The sequence below is a fragment of the Anas acuta genome, chromosome 3 (assembly GCF_963932015.1).
Source record: "Anas acuta chromosome 3, bAnaAcu1.1, whole genome shotgun sequence".
NCBI classification, from domain to species: Eukaryota; Metazoa; Chordata; class Aves; order Anseriformes; family Anatidae; genus Anas; species Anas acuta.
In genome coordinates this window covers 77164903-77172809 of record NC_088981.1, presented here as the reverse complement: position 1 = coordinate 77172809, position 7907 = coordinate 77164903, and the positions used below count along the sequence as shown (strand labels likewise).

Here is a 7907-nt window from a genome sequence, read left to right as displayed (position 1 = left end):
GCTGGAATAGTAACTTACAAAATCTACTAAACCATGCATTAGAGTTGCTTTATGGTAGCCATTGTTATAAGAATTATAAAAACATGTGTGTTCTTCTAAGTAGATGAGAAAAATCCACTAAAATTCAGAGGTCTCTTATGGAATTCTAGAACACACAAGTTGGAAAATTTTCCCACGGATACTTTTGTCTCTTAGATATGGAAAAAGTCTTTAGTTTATGAAGTAGACATATCTTGAAAGAGAGGGGAAAAGAATATTTACAATTTCCTGAATATTATGCTAATTTGTGGGTTTTACCTCTCCATATGAGAAATTAAAGGTTGGACTTGGTGCTTAGGGACACAGTGTAGTGGGTGACTGGTAGTATGGTGATGGTTGGACCAGAAGATCTTGGAGGTCTTTTCCAACCTTAATAACTCTATGGTTCTGTGTATGTAAGAGTATTCTTGTCTTAGAAATCAGAGGTTCAGTTCACAAAACAAAAGTGCCTATTGGCATATCTAGGAAAATGAGAAGCGATGCACAATTACAACATTGTTACTTCGGCTTTAAGTAGTGTAAGCCTCTTGTGACCTTCACCTTAATCACCAGCATTATAGCTTCTGTGAATGCATGTACATACATACAAACATTTATAAACAGACTTCGTAGTCTCATTTGCTGCTCTCAGCAAATTGGAGTAGGTGCATTAACTGTAGGCAGAAAAATATCTTTCTGAGCAGTAGCCTTGCCTTTCCCCATTACTAAGTGGCAAATTGCAACTTTTTAGCTGGTTATTTGCAGTTCTGCTGGAACTTGCAGCCTTCTTTCCTGTTCTCTTGGTGTGCAACGTCTTTGAAACAAGAATTGGCACAAGTTTCCAAATAATAGTTGGTATTGGGGGTTGTTGTCTGGATTAAAGCATCTTAACAGCTTGCTCAGATAAAGCTACAGGCTTTTTAGGATCTTTTAGGCTTCTTCTGAAATACTGCTCTGTGATTTTCCTTTTTTAACTAGCAGTTACATTTCCTTAGGCCAGGAAAATGGAAATATCTACAAAACTGATTAGATTTGTTGTTGTTGCTGTTATTGGAATAGGAAGTTTAGTACTTACATAGAAAACATGAGAGTGATTGTACTGGGTCAGATCAACTGTCTGTGTAGCCCAGTATCGTTTCTCCAGCAGTGGCCAAAAGGGGATACCTAGGGAGGAGTATAAGCATAAGAGATGTATGTAGAGCCTCCAAATACATGCTACTCAAACATTTTGAATGATGGTTGTACTTTAAACACAGAAAATGGTAATGATCTGAAGCTTTGGGGTGAACAGGATACTTGTGAGAACAGGATTCCTTCTCTCTGCTGGCCCAAATAGTAGCATATTCAGTAAAGTGTGAAGATGTTTTCTCAGGAAAACAGCAAATAATTTGATAATGTTTTTTTAGGAATGCTTAAATATTTAAGCAAGGAATGATACCTTGGTTGTTTTGTTGTTGTTTGTTTTGGTTTTAATACAGTGAGATGGGAAGAGCAATTTAAGATTTTTAAACAGAAACATCATTTGGTTTAAGAACTCCTAAATCCTCAACGTGAAGAGGAAGCTAGGTCAAGACAGATTGCATCTGGGGTCACAAAATAAGCTGCTTTCTATTTCAGGAAGATCAGGAAAGGATGTGAGAGCTGTGTGAGACATCATCTTACTGTGATATGAAAAAGCAGCAGAATTTTTGTTCTGTTGTATTCAATTTGCACCTGTTGGCAAAAAATACTTTCTTTTAAGAGCTTCTCTTGGCAAGACTTCTATTAACACAGCAATTATCCCTCCAACTAGAAAAAAAAAATGAAAAGGATGGTCTTTGAAGTTTTAAGGAAGATAATATGGGTAGAGGAGGTTTCTGTGTTTTTCATGCTTTCTGGAAAGAACCTTCTGTGTTGGAACTAAGTGTCATTAGGTCTTCTGACAGATCAGTTTGGATAATATTTTTGTCTTGCTCATAGTTGTGGGTTTCAAAAATTGTATTTTCAGTTTTTTTCTTTTTGGTAGTAAAGGCAAGAGGAAATTTCATGATTCTCCCTTTGGACATGCATTCAGGCCTAACTTCCCAATCTACAAAAATTGCAAGCTTGAAAAATTAGCATTGAAGTGCTCGATATAAATAAAGCTTATAGTTTGTACACTAGGAGGTAAAAGTTCAATCCAATTTTACTGGAAGACAAAATAAATGTGTGCAGAGTTTTAAGAAACCAGTCAGCCACAAATAGAAATGATGAATTTTCAGCAATAACAATCAAATGATCAGTCGTAATTGCAAGATACTACCCAGGATAACCTCCAGAACACATTATCCAGATTTGCCAGTTTATCAAAGAACTTAGTACATCTTTAACGTTTAAATGCTTCCTTCTTTCTTCTGCCTGTGATATGAAGCAGGTCCCACCCACTTGACATTATAGACTAAATGATTCAGATGCATTGGCTCTTGGCAGTGGAAAAATCTGCCTGGAGGTCAATAGTAGTTCATACCACAAGCACCCATCCTTGTTTTTTTTCACTCTGCTTAGCTTGAGCCTCCTCTTTTAAATGGACACAATATACTTACTTTCAGCTAAAATTGATTAAAGTGCTGCATAGAGCCTGATGCAGTACTTTGCTTACAAGTTCTTCTGTGTGCTTTATGCATGCAGTAGACTGTCTGCAAAACTTAGCTGGCCCCTCCTGTGTCCAAACAAAAAGAGATGACTGCAGGCTGAAGTAGGCCAGAACTGAGAAATATTGAGGGATAGCCTTGACGAGGCCGTGCCTACCACGAATGGTAATGCCGTATGTGCAACTTCCTGCATGCTGGAGGAGAGGCGACTTGTTCCAGCCCAGAAATTGCTTTAGTAGTGTTAGAGGAATTCAACTCGGTCCCCAAAAAATCTTTCCTTTAATTGGAGAAGTCTCTCTCCCTGCTCCCCCCCCCGCCCATTTCCTGTACGCAGCAGTCATACGTTAGTAATCATGATTTTTCTGTTTCTTTTCTGAATTACAAGCCCAACTGAGGGCTGTTGGATTCATTCTGTGTGGACCACAGCGTAGTCGGGGATGAACGGTGATCCATCTCTTCATTTTCTGCTGAACAGTTAGGGGATTAGGGGGTTTAACTCGAGTTTTTTAACAGAAGTGCCTTTTTTCATTTTGACAGCTGTCTGAAATACAGTCCTCCTACACGGTATGTATTTGCCATTTGTAAACAGAGTATGTCAAAAAAAAAAAAATTTGATTAAGTGGTGAGGCAGCTAGTTATTTGCATGTCATGAGGTCTCAGGGAAAGAAACTGACCCTCAGCCTTCTTCCATCCAGCCAAATTCTGATGGGACCCTCAAATAGCTCTGGCAAAGTGTTCTGTTTCTTTTGGACTTGATGAATGCTTGTTTCTGTGCAGACGTGTAATTATTTCTTCTTCATTTTGCTGCACAAGTTACCAGGAGAAGCAGCTTAAAACCAAATGTGAGTATTGAGGCTCTTTTCCATTATTCCTTTATATTATAACGATTAGATGTGGTACTGTACAAGGTAACTAACTTACCTTTTTGAGAAATGAAGCAGAAGTATTTTTTTCAAGACACAGAACTACTAATTCACATGGATACTGCTTCTTTAAATTCTATGCAGAATTCTATACATATTTAAAAAAAAATGATTCTGTCTACTGAGATGCCACAGTTTTTTCAGATGCAATAGTTTTTGTTTTATGAATTGGCTCACTCGTTAATGTAAGGGAAGATTGTCTATGGTTCCCTTTGTAATGAGATGAGGATTAATTTTGTTTACTCCACACAACAAGCCAACATAAAGAGTGTGCTGTTTCCTATGACATTTCAATCCTCATTTCTTAGTAAGCTTTCATAGCTATTTGCTATTGCAAGAAAACTTTCTAAATAATGCATTTTCATGAAAGTCACTTTTTTTCTATAGTCACAAACAATATCATCGCCTAATATTGATTGTTCTTGCATTTCCTTTGAAGTAAAACCAGTTTCCAAGCTGCTATTTACAGAAATATTTTAACTTGTTACAGAAATCAAGTAGTATCTTGCAATTCTATAACTTATTTTATCTTCAATCTGTCATGTTTTTATGAACGTAATCTTGGTTTGGAATTTGAAAAGAGTGGAATTGAAAGGCTAAGCCACTGCTTGCTGAAATTTTGCTGGAATTTTGCTGGAAATGTGGGCCTATACTACAGAATTAAAAAAGAAATATGGGCAGTGGGGTGGAAATATTCCTTTTAGTCTACATATATTAATTGTACTGTTACCTGATTTCACAGTGGCTTTTTTTTTTTTTTTTTTTGAATAATTGGGTCAAAATTAAATTTGGATGAAACTATCAGAACTGAATTAAAATATTTAAATAACAATGTTGAAAATATTTTTCTTTAACTGTCTCTGTTTTGAGGAGTTCTGTTTTTATATCTGGAGCTGGACACAAAGACTTTTATTTAGAAAATCAATTTCAGATGCCCGTGTTGTTTTTCTTTAATATTTTCACCCATTTTTCTTCTATTTCTGTGATGGGTTGACATTTCTAGAGTATTTGAACAAGACAGAATGTATCTAAAGTATTAGTGTTATGAGAAATTGCTGATGGTTTTGCCATGCAATTTGATAGCAGTGCCATAAAAGTCACTTTGATTCAAAGTTGTGTAAGTGATAGAAACCTAAGATAACATACTAATTGTCTTGCAAGATTAGAGCAACATGAAAGCAGAAGCTACTTGAAAGAGATTCTGATCTATTGTGACCTGTGGTATCTCCGGGTTATTTTCAGGCAATCATATTTTGCTAAGTGTGTGCATTTGGCTGACTTGGTAAATTGTAAGTTGACTTGGTAAAATGTAAAGTCTATGGGACACATACCAATAATCCCAGCTTTCTGCATACCTTTTTTTAAATTTTGAGTTTTTAAGAAAAAAAATAATTAAATCAGTATTGCCTAACCATGGACAGACAGAAAGAAATGTGAAAATCTTAACCAGTATACTTACTAACCTCAACCCTAAACTCAGAGGATGAAATCCTGACCCTGTTCAAATGAGTGGTCCTTCTGACAACTAAACAAGCTCTAAACTTATTTCAGGCTTTTAGATCATCTAGGGAATAAAACTAAGATTTTCTGCATGTTTCCCTGCCAGTTAAAGGTAAGATGATGTCTTAAGTCTAATTCTATGATGTTCATAAAATTAATGATTTCCAGCTCAACTTTTCTATTAAAATCTCCAGAGCCCAAAGTTCAGAAGTTGAAATGACGAAATGCTCCATTTCTGCTCCTGCAGAGGAATTCACTCTTCTGGGAACAGGTTGCGCAGTTCTAGTTAGGAGGCTGTGAACTTCTGATGTCATATATTTTCCAGTAAAATGTAAGACGGATGTAATAAGGGCAGCTTTGTAGAAATGCACTGATGTTATTCCAAAACACTGAACTAACATCCTAAAAATAACTTAATAAAACTCCGTGACTTAATTTTATGTAACAGAGATACAATGAGGGACAAAACTATTACAAAGGCTAACTAATTTCCCTTGGTTGCCTCTATAATAATGGCTAAATTAAGCTTGTGCTAGGAATCACCCTGGAGAGGAATTTCTCTCTCCTTTACCTATAAAAAGTGTCTTGTGAATTAGCCTCAGTAGGCTTAGGTTTGCTTTTGTGAATATCCCCATTTTCCTCTGATATTGAACAGCATACGTCAACTATCCCTTCTTTTTTCCCTTTCTCAGACTAAGAGGGTTTTTCTGGTTTTGCTTCATTCATGCTAGTAAGTTACTTTCCTTCTCAGTCATGGTTGCCTTCGAGTTTGAATTTGTTCTAGGTCCATATATGAGTACTGGTAAATTTTTGCACATCTCAACATATTACGGTTAAGGGATCTAAGCAGGCTGCTCTGGTTCATTGCTGGAGATGCTCTTAAGACTCAACAATGCTCATTTTCCTATACCTGTCTTTGTATGCAGATAACAGAATTGATAGAAGGAGGGATGCTGGTGACAGCGTGGCATAACTGTGGGCAGAACGCACGTGGGAGGCCACAACTCAGCCCAGAGCCACTTTTAGCAAGATATTCTTTGCCTCAGTTCCCCATATGTGGAACTGTGTTTGTTACTTCAGGGGGGAAAAAATTAGTTCAAAACCACCTTATTGACTGGAAACAGCCTTAATAACCAGGAACTCTCTCAACCAATTGTGTAAGAATACTAATCATAACCTCAGAGTCCTTAAGGACAATTGTAATCTTCACACCTGGAAGATTTTATTGCTTCAGCTAAGTTTAGAAGTGCCTTTTACCTGTAGCACTGGAGGCTGACCACCTGGCAACGTTTGTCCAGTGCTTTTAACTACCCTGGGCCAGCGCCATGCCCACAGCCTAATGAGCAGACCCACCAAGTGGCAAAGATGTAATGTCTGGCTGCTTGTCTTCCCACTCCTCCAGGACTGCGCTCTGACCTTGAGCAAGCCAGTTGCTCTACTTGGACAAGCATTAACCTTTTCTGTAGACAAGTATCTCACAACTGTGTTTTGGGATTGCTTTATTATCATTAGAAAATCATTCTGAAATCTTTGAAAGACTGTAAAATACTTCAGAGTATTAGTTTCTAATTCTATTTATCAGAAGCCCAGAACAGTATTAGGTTATAAATGTATAACCAGGAGCCCAGTCTTCCACAAGTGAGCGCTGCAAGTTTCTAATTCAACCACAACATGATTCATTTATGTATTATAATGTGAAATTGTGGCATAATTAGAGTTTTCTGAGTATCTGGATTTGGGGTGCTATTTGCATGTGAAAAAAAAGGAAAAGATTAGAGGAAAACTGTTTAATGTGATGAGCTGAGAGTCTGTTTAATTTGGAAATTAAGAACATTGAGAAACATTTCAAATTAAAAGCTCAAAATGTTGGGGGGGTATTTTGTCTTTTTAATGCAGGAATGGAATTTTTAGATGTATTTAATCATCGTCTTGCACTTTTTACTGGAAACATTTACCAATTTCATTGTAATTTAGCAAACCTGTATTTGTTTGTTAACAATTCCTGCTAATTCTTGTCACCCTGCCTCCCTCAGAGCAACAGCAGCCTCATCCACCATAGCTGGCCAGGTAGGGACTCTGAGCGTCATCCCCTATTGAAACAGGTAGTTTCCATTCCAGGTTCACTAAGATGATTGCTTTGCTATTGCTAGGTATCAGGCTTCACGTTATCATTTGAATAGACTTTAATGGTTTCAATGGGCTTATTATTCCACAATATCCTTGAATTAAATAACCTGATCTTAAAATGTTCCTAAATGTTAGAAAGGAATTTCTTCATTCTTACTAAGTTTCCTCCAGCAGTATGAGAATTAACTGATGGTTTTTATTCCTTGTAATTCATCTGAGTCAAATGTTGGCTGTCTGAGGTGTTCAGATAATCTTTAGCTTTAATTTTCCTTCAATGAAAGTAGGGCAATCCCACACTGGAACCAGCTTTAAGATAGCATGTATTTGTAATCACAGAAAGAAATCCACTGTGAAAGTCATAGTACCAAAATATATATATATATATTTTTTTTTTTAAAAAAAAAGGACCTTTTCACATGCCAGGACATTACAAAACTCCCAGCAGAGCAGTAACTGAAAGGTCAGTAACCTCACATCATAATAAAGACAGAATACCAAGATCTATTCATTTCTGGGTCTAATTTTAAATCATTGCCACTTTTAGGAGGATAGACTATGTTAAAATAGAAAGAAATATGTCTAATGTCTAGCACAGAGATTTTAAGCCTTAAGGGAAATGTTAGGATGCCCAATCACATAACTGTTCTGAAGACCTTATCTCCTAAGTAGGCAGAACAGGTAAAGAAAGAGGCACGCAGATTTCAGGTACATGAGAAAGACTGTACAGCAG

General features: G+C 36.8%; 1 protein-coding gene and 1 long non-coding RNA gene across 6 annotated transcripts in view; one reads left to right on the top strand and one right to left on the bottom strand.

The window, feature by feature from the left end:
* Positions 1-1095: 1095 nt before the first annotated feature.
* Positions 1096-7907, bottom strand: part of LOC137854473 (uncharacterized) — a 53614-nt gene continuing 46802 nt past the window's right edge. Inside the window, exon 4 of the long non-coding RNA XR_011095185.1 lies at positions 1096-1182. This is a non-coding gene — a long non-coding RNA (uncharacterized lncRNA). The remainder of the gene's footprint in view (positions 1183-7907) is intronic.
* The window catches only part of FHL5 (four and a half LIM domains 5), a 28911-nt gene continuing 23980 nt past the window's right edge, over positions 2977-7907 (top strand). The window contains exons 1-3 of one of the 5 annotated variants that reach the window (XM_068677904.1): positions 2977-3191; positions 3441-3469; positions 5102-5162. The gene's annotated coding sequence lies outside the window, so the exon portion shown is untranslated. Of the gene's footprint in view, positions 3192-3322; positions 3470-5101; positions 5163-7907 lie in introns of all 5 variants that reach the window. The other 4 variants (XM_068677901.1, XM_068677900.1, XM_068677906.1 and 1 more) reach the window with 4 other exon arrangements.